We start from the raw sequence: 12023 nt of genomic DNA, 5'->3' as shown, positions 1-12023 counted from the left end.
ACCCTGTATACTTTCCAACTGATTTAATCCAAAATACTGCATCCCCCCCCCCCCCCAAGGTCCACATCTCTGCAAATACTAAATTCAAATGATTCAATTAACACTGGGAAATGACCAATAAACATTGCAACATCTTACATCAAGGGCCTTATAAAATCCAAAACATTCCAAAAGGGGAGGTGGACACCCTACCCCCCCCTTGGACCACTCCCCCAAGTTTCCCTACCTGCAGATATTAACTTCAAATATGCAATGACTTGTACTGAGAGAGAACCAGTAAATATTGCATCTAATTGCTACAAAAATTCCAAACATTTCTTAAGGGGGAAAGGGGGAACCCTTTACCCCCCCCCCCCACCCCTGGCCCCACTCTCAGACACCAAATTTTACTACCAACAGCTTCCCAAATGACCCACTTAAGCAACAAAGACATCTCTTAAACCCTTTCCATGTAATTTACCATGAAGGTATCCCATTTCTAGTTACTAAATCAACTGTAATTATAATTTTTCTACAGTAGGGTGTGATTATATAACTTCTCTGTATGTGTGGATATATTATGACTTTTACCTCTCCCTGACTTCTGTAGCTCTCACCTCCCCCATTTATTTTGGTTTCTAACTAGGCCATACACAACAGTCAGTCTCATCATCTATAGCGTCCCCCCCCCCCCACCTGGAAAAATATGTACGCCCCAGTAGGAAAACTACATGAAAAAATTGTAAGCATTGCTTGACAGAGCTGGGAATTAAACTGATACCTCATTTTCTACTTCCCTTAACAATATTTTTAAATTCAGTTTGTCATACAATTTTGTTGCTATAAAATAATGTACAGATTTACTACATGCTAGTGAGTTCATTCTAAAATCCTGCATATTGGTGAAATGTGAAACCTATAACACCAACATCTATCTTGATCACATTTTCTATTGCATAAACATTTGTACTTTGTCAATCAATTTCAACATACAGTATCCACTCTGGGACATGTTGAAAAAGTGTAATTAAATTCTACAAGTTGCATATGAAATTGTGTGAGTAGATTAATAAATTGTAAAGGTCCATTCCCAAATGTTGTTTATGACAAATAGCAATCAGTTATTCAGCAGAATGTACTAAGACACTTTTTTAATTTAAAGCTGATGTTTTGCTTTGATATGTCACAATAATAGAGCATTTTTGTGCAATTCAGAATACTCAATCTTCTAGCCTTTTTAGGTATGTTCATTTAAGCTATGCTCAATGTCATGAATGCATTTTTAATGAATTAAGTGCTGAAGTCAACTCCTCAGTGTAGTTCTCATTGGTAATGTTACCTTCTGTACTATAAACTTCTTTACACTGCCCAAAATCTTTTGCCTTCATATCAACACTAAATCAACCTAGTATTAAATCCAGCCTTTTTCTTGCCTTGCAAAACTGGAGGCAATACAGTCATATTATGAATTTTATTCAATTAGTCAATGTATAGATAAACTTAGACATCCAAAAGTTGAAAGCTTAAAAAATCCATAGATATGGTATGTATAGCTTTCTGAATATAGCACAATGTTACTTATGAGCAACTGTTTCAAAACCCATTTTACAAGGTGTTAAATGGTTGAGAAATGCACCTAAAATCTGAACACACAAAGTCCCTGTAACCTCCCGCAAAAGCCTTTCAAATGGTTTGACTATACACCACTCAAATGCCACCACTCTTGGCAAAACATTTTCAGGTGAATTCATGTCCATACTACTTGATTATTTGTGCATGCATCAATAACAATTAAAGGTGACTTACCAGAGTATATCTATAGCCAATTGTGGGTAGTCAGCCATTCATAATTGATGACCAATGGAATTCTCAGTTTGTAACAAATTTCTGCCACGGCTGTGTAATACAAACAAACATTTTTCAATGCAATATCCATAACTATATTCTCAGTGATGTGCATACAAAATTATATTCCAATGATGCATACAGTTTTTGTAATAATGCAAGACCCCTAAATGTTAAGTCCTTTGCCTACTGTAACAAATTACTGAAGTATTATACTAAATAAACAATAATAGTTTGCTGTTATTGGCTTGGTGATCAATGGTTTTCCCTGCTTAATGAAACATACTTGAGTTAATAAAGCAAACTATTGTTTTATGCAATATTGTGCTCTGTACTTCTTCAAACAAAATATTCAAGTTAAGTAGCCAGACATATGAAAAAGAATGGGTAATTACTTGATGAAGAGATTCTTGGCCCCACAAAATTAACCATTTGGAGGTAAGAAAATATGAATTACTTAAAATGATAAATTGATGAATCTCTGCAAATCATTGGAGCTCCCTATTAATCAAAGTGCCTACTTCACCAAAGTGTTCAATAGGCCTTATTACATACTTAATTAAGATAAGAGGAACACTCACCATCACAGCTTCAAAATGATCCCATACTTTCTTGTATATTTTTCGTGGCAGTTCCATGCAATTAGTGTACAAATTACACTAATCTTTTCCTCAATTACCAGTGCCCGGGGTTTTCGAGTTACGATTTGTATTGAAGAACCGATGTATTTATAAATGCCTTAGTTAAAGCCTACATTCTGGAAATTTAATTGATTATATTTGCAAGCTATGTTACTAGTTACAAATAAATCATGACCAGTTGTATCATTGTTGAATGTGTATCATTCGTTTACCAACCTAAGCCAAGTGCAGACATGATGCAGGCCTACATATGGCGAGGACAAAAAAGTGCTGAAAATACCACACTAGTGTCTAGGATATACATCAAATGTAACTTGTTACAGTAATGACATTACTTCTATCTCTTTACTGCACACCAATGCCAGTTCTCACCAATTACCGATTCAGGATAAACATTTTTTCTCTGCTGTATGGATCTATAAAACAATGACTTTTGGAAAGCACTTTATAAAAAGTTGCTAAAGAAGTTATAACACTTTGCGTTGTAACTTGAAATGTTACCAGATCACTCTAGGCATGGTAGAGCATTAGTGCTAAGGTTGTGGGGAGACAGGTAAGCAAGGATGCAGAGTAAATACATCCTTTTCCCTCTGTCATTATTCCAACAGCACAATTTCTACACTGCATTGAAAGCAATAGTTTGGGGCAGATTAGAACTGCACAAGGCAAAATGGTGGCAGTAATTAAGAACCTGCTCAAGTTCAATCAAGCGTGAAGGTCAATTGTATGGAGGTGTGTGAACAGGCATTAACAAAGAGGGGTTGTCAGAGAGATGTTTCAGCCTGATAGTTGCATTGAAAATGTACAGTGTCCTTACGGGGTACTGAATTTGTTCCCCGTAAGGAATGTGTACCCTGTAAGTAATGCTGAAACTCGTATAGTACCCCATAAGGTATCAAACTTGAACACACACAGACAGATCCTCTATCCTAATCGCCTTTGTATTATAAGCGTGTTAACATGGGTTGACACACATCAGCGTGTATGTTAACGATCTCCAATACAAGAGAAGTAAATCTTAAAAACGTAGTAATATCTCTATCGTTCAAAGCACGGATCTTAAATTTAATACCACTGCCATAACAGTTTACCTGCCTCGGGCATTTCAATAGGCTCTCGCAGTAGATCGGGGGAAAATTTGAGCTGATGCTCGTTCCCTCGGCTTGGCTTTGCGAATTGATTACGTAACACACCGACAAAAATTTCCAGACTTAATAACATTGAAAGGTGCGAAACGATTAATACTTGCGGTAGTATATGCCTCGTTAGTTGTTACAAGTTTCAAATTTCTAAGACTATTAATAACAAAGCCCTTAGGATCTGACTTAACACCCCCAGATGCATTGCTACCAGTAAGCTCATTGAAGCAGCCAAACACAATATCTATTTTTATTTCAAACCCAAAAAGTTACAAAAATTATTCATAATAATAATAATAATAATAATAATAATAAAGTTCCCTTTATCCCCTAATCCAAGATATCTTGCTAAATACTTAATTCATAAAACCTGCGGCCAAAATCATGTGAAAAGTTCCCTACATACATTATATATATTTTTTTTAATTTTTTTTTTTTATGGGATGTTAGTTTTCTGTCCAGCAGGAGTTTTCAATCAAATCTTGGGGTTTCTGACCTTTGGTTTTTGGCTGAGGGTCCGAAGCCCCACGATTATTGGGGTTGCAGCTAGCTGATACATCTAACTTAAAAGGAGAAATAAGACACTGACGCAAGCATGTTTGAGGAGAGGAATGAGTATATCTTTCTGGGTGATTTGATGGCCCTTAAAAGAGCCGTTGGTAATCGATGGGCGATTGCAATGCAACCTCCCCTTTAAGCCTTCTTGCCTCCGGATGTCTTCTTGGGTAGAAGGACAGCCTGGATGTTTGGAAGAACACCTCCCTGGGCGATGGTGACTCCGCTCAAGAGTTTGTTCAACTCCTCGTCGTTTCGGATGGCGAGTTGGAGATGACGGGGGATGATCCTGGTCTTCTTGTTGTCACGTGCAGCGTTACCGGCCAATTCCAAGATCTCGGCGGCGAGGTACTCTAGTACGGCAGCCAGGTAGACGGGTGCGCCAGCGCCGATCCTCTGGGCGTAATTTCCTCTTCGCAGGAACCTGTGTACACGACCTACTGGGAATTGAAGCCCTGCTCTTGCAGATCGACTCTTGGCCTTTGCTAGCGGCCAGGGGCTTTTTGCCCTGTGAGAGAGGATAAGACTGGCCAGGGCGTTTTTGGCTTTCAGGGGCTTTCTGCCCTCTGGAATTAGGCTCTCTTCACTGACAGTTCTTAAATATAAAAAGGGAGATTTAAGACCAAAATTCGGATGGGATATGTTTAAAACAAAATTACCCAAGATATTTTAACGTTTTCCTCGATTTTTTCTCTCTCTGTCGAGTGTTACACGATATAATCGATTTTCGGGAAATACTGTTTATCTCGTTTTATGCTTCACAAAATCGCGGCTTATTTCCAGGATTTAATCTTTATACATTAAAGAACAAAATTCAATCAGCAAAAATCGTTGTCCCCGACGATTTTCCGAAAAAGAGTAATTTGAAGATTTCCCAGTCGCTTTACGTGACATTTCGCGCAACGGGTATGAGTTGCTATCTTACTTGGATGACCCCTTGCGGATGTTCGTTTCACTGTCTGTCTGGTGATACGGTTTGCTCTTAAAAACGGTCGTTTTATAAAATTAGGGATCTGGGAGTTATAAATACTCCTGTAATGTATCGGTCTATGATAAACTAGAACATTTCATCCTACTTGTCGTCTTGATTTCGTTAATTCACGTAAATACGAGTGATTTATGACGCGCTATTCTACTGCGCACGAACACTTGCGTTCTGAGTCCAAATGTAAACAAACTCGTTCGTTATTTAGGAGCGTCACGTAATAAACAATGAAATCGACGTTCACTTTATGCGATCCGCTCCCAATAATTACTTCATTTATCATATTCTAGTTTCCATGTTTTATCAGATCAAACCCTTCTCAAGTCCTTCCGTAAGTTTTTTCATCACAATAGATATGAAAACATTTTATAAATCGTTCGTGAAAAAGATTTGATAAACTGCCATCGCTGTCTAAAGTACATATTTCCTATGTTACAACGTGCAAAAATTACGAGAGGTTTGCTTCGAATATTTAACGTACCATGTGAAGCACGGGCTAAATTTGGGAAGATTTTGACTCGCAAATGTCGTCCGTTGGAAGGCATTTCTTAGGATAACATAAACATATCTCTTTGCTACACGTAGATACTAAATTCATGGCGAAAACAATAGCAGGGGCTTAACTGGGGGGCCGAGGGGGGGAAGGCTTTATGCATGAAAATTGGGTCATAAAATACGCTTAGAATTACAGAGGGGGTGGAAATTCGAGATATAATCGACCGTAGTACATTCTAGGGGGCAAAAACTGCATATACTGCCAAAAGTGGGGGGTCGAATTGCGTATTAAATGAATGACGGCACATAGGGTAAAATGCACTGAAATTGAGGCTTCAGTTATAGTGCCCCGGTGGGCTCAAAGTATTTTGTATCCATCTTAGTCGAATATATGTGTTACTTTATGAAATTTCGAACGTATCTGGGTATTTTTCTCGAATAAAGCTATATGATTTCGCACGGGATATAGAAAATAGAGCGTTTTTGCATGATAATTTTGATTTTGTCATTTTAAAGCCATTTCTGTCCCGATTCTCTCCAAACTTGTCAGTTTCAAAGAACATCGCGTCGGAGATCGTACAGGACACTTTTTACAAATAAATTGGTCTTTTTCCGGTAATTATACCGAAAAATAGGGAAAAAAATAACACGCTCTAACTCGATCAATATCTGACTAAAATAAAAAAACGATAAAGAAAAATAAAGATAATAATACCAGGTTTGTGTTCAGAAAGTTTCAGATCGATCTACTTAGAAACCGCTTTGTGCGAATACTTTGAAATTAAGGCAAATATCGATATTTCCAGCGGGCAAAAGGCCCCTGAAACTGATTTTTCGATCTCAGGGGCCTTTTGCCCTGTCGGTCATAAAATCGTCAATTCTGAACCGATTTTGCTCATTTTTGAAAAAGGACTATCCTTATTAAATTCCCCACCCCGCCGCCGACCTTTCATGAGAAGACCTCTCCTTGGTATTCCATTTCTCTCATGAAAGGGGCTCATGTCTACGTAATGTGCATGGGTACTGTGCTCAGAATGAAAAAGGCCTCTTTTTACACAATAACACAGTAATTTGAAATCTTTCTCAAAAACGAACCGAACATCGCATAGTCAAAAGAATTAATCCTATTTTTAGATCAAATTGTCATACTGGGTTCATAAAAGTTTCAAAAAAATCGTACTTGCCGTTTTTTTGTAAATCGATTTTCCCGCATGAAATTTTTAGCTGAAATTTACAGGGGCCTTTTGCCCGGAGATGGTTTTCCTCACAGTTTTTGACAAAAAACATATTTTAGTGATATTGGATATTCCTCAAAGTAATTTTGTGATATAGAGCGTAAAAAAATCTTTAAATTGATGCCCCGTCTGAATATTTTTACTATCGCATTGCAAAGATATTGTAAAAAAACCATCATTTTTGGCAAATTTGGCAAAAATTTATTTTGTGTATAACTTTATGATACCGACGAGTTAAATGCTGAAAATTATACCAAATATGTATTTTATTAGCCTCCAGAACCTCTTTAAATTTCAGTGGAATCCATTAAGTGGTGACCTAATTATTAGCATTTTTCACTTTTAATGACAATCGTGGCGGTTTGGCTTTTGGGGGCGGGCTTCGTAGTGACTTTACAGGGGCCTTTTGCCCGGTTGGCTCTGGCGCGTTTTAGCCTCTTTCACATCTTTTTGAAACGATTCTTTAACATCAATTTGTGATGACATGACAGAGAATTTTGTTTCAAGGAATCGGTTAATCTTTTGCTATTAATTTTCCCAAGCTACAGACAAGCTGAAGTAATTTTGGAAAACCGAATTTGGCGATCATAGTCTCCTTTCGAAAAAATCATTACTCCATTGACTTAGTGTGTATTCCTATACTTTACACAGTTAAGCCACAGGAAAAGTTAGGGATTAGAGAGAAACTGACAACTAAAAGGCCAATTTTAGAGTCATTTATATGTAAAATTAAACACAAATCATCCTTTTCAACTCGAAAAAGTGTCGTTTTTAAATATAACTAAACTTCATGGACCATCTGAGATTTTTTCTCTAAATTTGGACAACAAAACTTTAAAAACCCAAGTATGTACAAACAGGAGGGGGGTACCAATTATAGTTTGGGACACCAGAATATCACATTTAGAAGCTTTAACATGAAATTTAGTCTTTGGTTGAGCTCGAATATTTGTTTTGTATTGATAACCAGTCTTTAAACTACACTTTTCCAACTTTTACATTTAATTTGAGAGGCAAAAGTAAATCACCTCACACGTATCTTGATATACAGTACAATTTGGGGTACTGTATTCAGTTTGGAGTACTAGCTTGTGAACATTTCAAGTGGTAACTCGAGTTAGTGTCTATGGTTGAGCTCGAATATGTGTTTTATATGGAAAACCAGTCTTGGAATTACAATTTTCCAACTTTAAATTCAAATTTCAGACAAGAAACTAACAGACCTTTTTTTCTTGGTATGCAGTACAGTGTTGTACAGTGCAGTACAGTACTGATTATATTTTGGATTACTGTTTCAAATTTGGAGTCCTTGTTTGTAAATATTTCAAGTGGCAACTAAAATTTATATCTATGTCTGAGCTCGAATATGTGTTTTGTATTGAAAACAAGTCTTTGAATTTCAATTTTCAAATTTTTACTTCAAATTTCAGACAAGAAACTAACAGACCTTTTTCTTGGTATGCAGTACAGTGTAGGGGTACTGGTTATATTTTGGATTACTGTTTCATATTTGGAGTCCTTGTTTGTAAAAATTTCAAGTGGCAACTCAAATGTATATGTATGCCTGAGCTCGAATATGTGTTTTGTATTGAAAACAAGTCTTTGAATTTAAATTTCAAAAGTTTTACTTCAAATTTCAGACAAAAAACTGACACACCTTTTTACAACTCTTTGTATACAGTGCAGTGTGTGGGGGTACTGATATTTATTATGAAGTGCTGTTTTAAGTTTGGAGTCCTTGTATGTGAAAATTTCAAGTGAACAATCAAGTCACTTGCCATGTCTGAGCTCGAATATGTGTTTTATATAGAAAACCAGTATTTGAATTACAATTTTTCAAATTTTAGTTCAAATTTCAGACAAGAAACTAACAGACCTTTTTCTTTGTATGCAGTACAGTGTAGGGGTACTGGTTACATTTTGGATTACTGTTTCAAATTTGGAGTCCTTGTTTGTAAAAATTTCAAGTGGCAATTCGAATTTATGTGTATGCCTGAGCTCGAATATGTGTTTTGTATTGAAAACAAGTCTTTGAATTTAAATTTTCAAATTTTTTCTTCAAATTTGAGACAAAAAACTGACACACCTTTTACAACTTTTTGTATACAGTGCAGTGTGTGGGGGTACTGATATTTATTATGGAGTGCTGTTTTAAGTTTGGAGTCCTTGTATGTGAAAATTTCAAGTGAACAATCAAGTCACTTGCCATGTCTGAGCTCGAATATGTGTTTTATATAGAAAACCAGTCTTTGAATTACAATTTTTCAAATTTTACTTCAAATTTCAGACAAGAAACTAACAGACCTTTTTCTTTGTATGCAGTACAGTGTAGGGGTACTGGTTATATTTTGGATTACTGTTTCAAATTTGGAGTCCTTGTTTGTAACTATTTCAAGGAAAAATTCAAATTTATGTGTATGCCTGAGCTCGAATATGTGTTTTGTATTGAAAACAAGTCTTTGAATTTAAATTTTCAAATTTTTTCTTCAAATTTCAGACAATAAACTGACACACCTTTTACAACTTTTTGTATACAGTGCAGTGTGTGGGGGGTACTGATATTTATTATGCAGTGCTGTTTTAAGTTTGGAGTCCTTGTATGTGAAAATTTCAAGTGAACAATCAAGTCACTTGCCATGTCTGAGCTCGAATATGTGTTTTATATAGAAAACCAGTATTTGAATTACAATTTTTCAAATTTTAGTTCAAATTTCAGACAAGAAACTAACAGACCTTTTTCTTTGTATGCAGTACAGTGTAGGGGTACTGGTTGTATTTTGGATTACTGTTTCAAATTTGGAGTCCTTGTTTGTAACTATTTTAAGGAAAAATTCAAATTTATGTGTATGCCTGAGCTCGAATATGTGTTTTGTATTGAAAACAAGTCTTTGAATTTAAATTTTCAAATTTTTTCTTCAAATTTGAGACAAAAAACTGACACACCTTTTACAACTTTTTGTATACAGTGCAGTGTGTGGGGGTACTGATATTTATTATGGAGTGCTGTTTTAAGTTTGGAGTCCTTGTATGTGAAAATTTCAAGTGAACAATCAAGTCACTTGCCATGTCTGAGCTCGAATATGTGTTTTATATAGAAAACCAGTATTTGAATTACAATTTTTCAAATTTTACTTTAAATTTCAGACAAGAAACTAACAGACCTTTTTCATTGTATGCAAAGAAAATTGTGTTGTGGTACCTGTTTCATTTTTGGAGTCCTGGCATGAGGTAATTTGATGTGGCAAACCGAGTTGCCTGCTATGAATGAGCTCGAAAACTTTTTTTCTATCAAAAATCAGTCTTTAAACCACAATTTTCTCAATTTTATGACAAATTTTAGAGACAAAACTAGTACACCTCATACATAAACCTCGTTATATATCAAAGCCCATGTAATAATGCTTATTTTTAGAGTGAAATGGTTACTTCAAGTAATGTCATTAATGCAAATTAGTTCCAAATTTAGTTTCCCATCCAAAATATATATTTTCATGAACTCTTGTTGCAAATGGGCCTAAGTATAGACCAAAAACTGACCTAAATTTATGTACCTGGAGATAGCTCTATACATTAGCACACACTTTCCACGTGAAAGATTTCGTTCTAGTCAATCCAGGAAAATGGGCCTAATTCGACCGAGAATTATCTTGTCAAATAATTAAACACTGCAGGTGACACAAAAAAATAGTCTTCTTTCACACTGTATACATTTTTTGAAGTATTTGAATGGATTTGGCTTAAAAATAACGTAAACGTGCCCAAATTATCTGAGATTTAGGGATATCTACGTACATATGTATGGTATTTGCACTGCTGTGTTCTAGTTTATTCCTGAAATTCGTCGTATTGTTACATTAAATGCAGTTTTCACATCCGTCAAGGAATAAATACCATAATTAAAATTGTTTATTTATCACAAATTAAAGGTTTCAGGTAAATTCTACGACGTATCACAAAGAAAAGACGTAAAAACTGATCAACTTTAATTTGGCGCCGGAGAAAGTTTCCATCTGGTACATTCGTATTCTAGTGGTTATATCTATTTGTCGTCGTATGATATCATATAGCGTCCATAGATATAAATATTAATAGAGCGATGGATTCTGAAACACGTTCAAATGGGTACGGGTAAAATTTACGTTCACGTCAGTCTGTTTTGTTTTAACGAAGTGATGAGTTTGAGTCATTTTCCGCGCAATATCATTATTTTTACATATTGAAAAGGGTGAAGATGCATAGGAAAATTTATCAGCCCTACAAACCTTATAAATTGGAGAAAAGTATATGCCAAATGACCTAATTACAGAACATCAAACGCAATGTCTTTATCGATATGTAATACCAGGCACTAGCTGCATCCAAATGAGATGACCACATCGCTCATTAATCCAATAATTGGCGATTTATTCCACTTTGTTTTCCTTTGAAAAAGTGTATGTGAACTTGTAAATTTGTTTTTATTCTAAATATTGCTGCAGTCTCACGATAGTTTACCATTTGGCCTATTTATAGCCCGAAAACTGACTTAAGTCGTGAGTGTAACTATACAGCTACAGCTGTTTATATTTCTAGCACTCTAAGACAATACGCAAGTTTCGATCTGGTATATTGATGAAAGAGGTCTAGTTTTAGTGTCCAATCATTGTTCAGTAATTCGAAAAAGGGTCCGTCCCCCTGAAATTTTGTTTTCTTTCCAAATATTATTTGTTTGTGGGAAATGTGTGCTATTGGACCTAATGACAGGCTAAAAACCGACTCTGTTCTGGGTGGTACATACGTGCACCCTTCATTTGTAACGTCAAGCCAATCGGTACAAGCGTGGTCAAGTTTGGAACAGTTCACGAAAAGGACGATAACTTTTCAAATTATGGCTTAAAAGTTTTCAAATCGACATAATTTTAAAGGATAAAGATATTTGTACTACAAATTTCGTTCATATGGAATAGTATGCTTAGAGGACAATGTTACAACTATTTTTCATTGGCAGCTCTAAAATTGTACAACCGACCAAAGTTCAAACGTTAAAATTCATATTGAGTAAGTTAGAGAAGTTTGTCCAGTTTTAGAATAAGTCTCACTTTTTCCTGAAATCTTCATTTCTACTGCTCTAAAAGGTTTTAATGAGCTTAGATATGTCTTCACATTCACT

The 12023-nt window shown here is 35.6% G+C and overlaps 1 protein-coding gene across 3 annotated transcripts in view; it reads right to left on the bottom strand.

Annotated features, from left to right (window-relative positions):
• The window catches only part of LOC139968955 (uncharacterized), a 42210-nt gene extending 38837 nt beyond the window's left edge, over positions 1-3373 (bottom strand). For all 3 annotated transcript variants that reach the window (XR_011793599.1, XR_011793603.1, XM_071973599.1), the window contains exon 1: positions 1786-3373. The gene's annotated coding sequence lies outside the window, so the exon portion shown is untranslated. The remainder of the gene's footprint in view (positions 1-1785) is intronic.
• Positions 3374-12023: the final 8650 nt, after the last annotated feature.

This window comes from Apostichopus japonicus, chromosome 1 (assembly GCF_037975245.1).
Source record: "Apostichopus japonicus isolate 1M-3 chromosome 1, ASM3797524v1, whole genome shotgun sequence".
NCBI lineage: Eukaryota > Metazoa > Echinodermata > Holothuroidea > Aspidochirotida > Stichopodidae > Apostichopus > Apostichopus japonicus.
The sequence above is the reverse complement of the archived record's forward strand: the minus strand, read 5'-3'. Positions and strand labels throughout refer to the sequence as shown.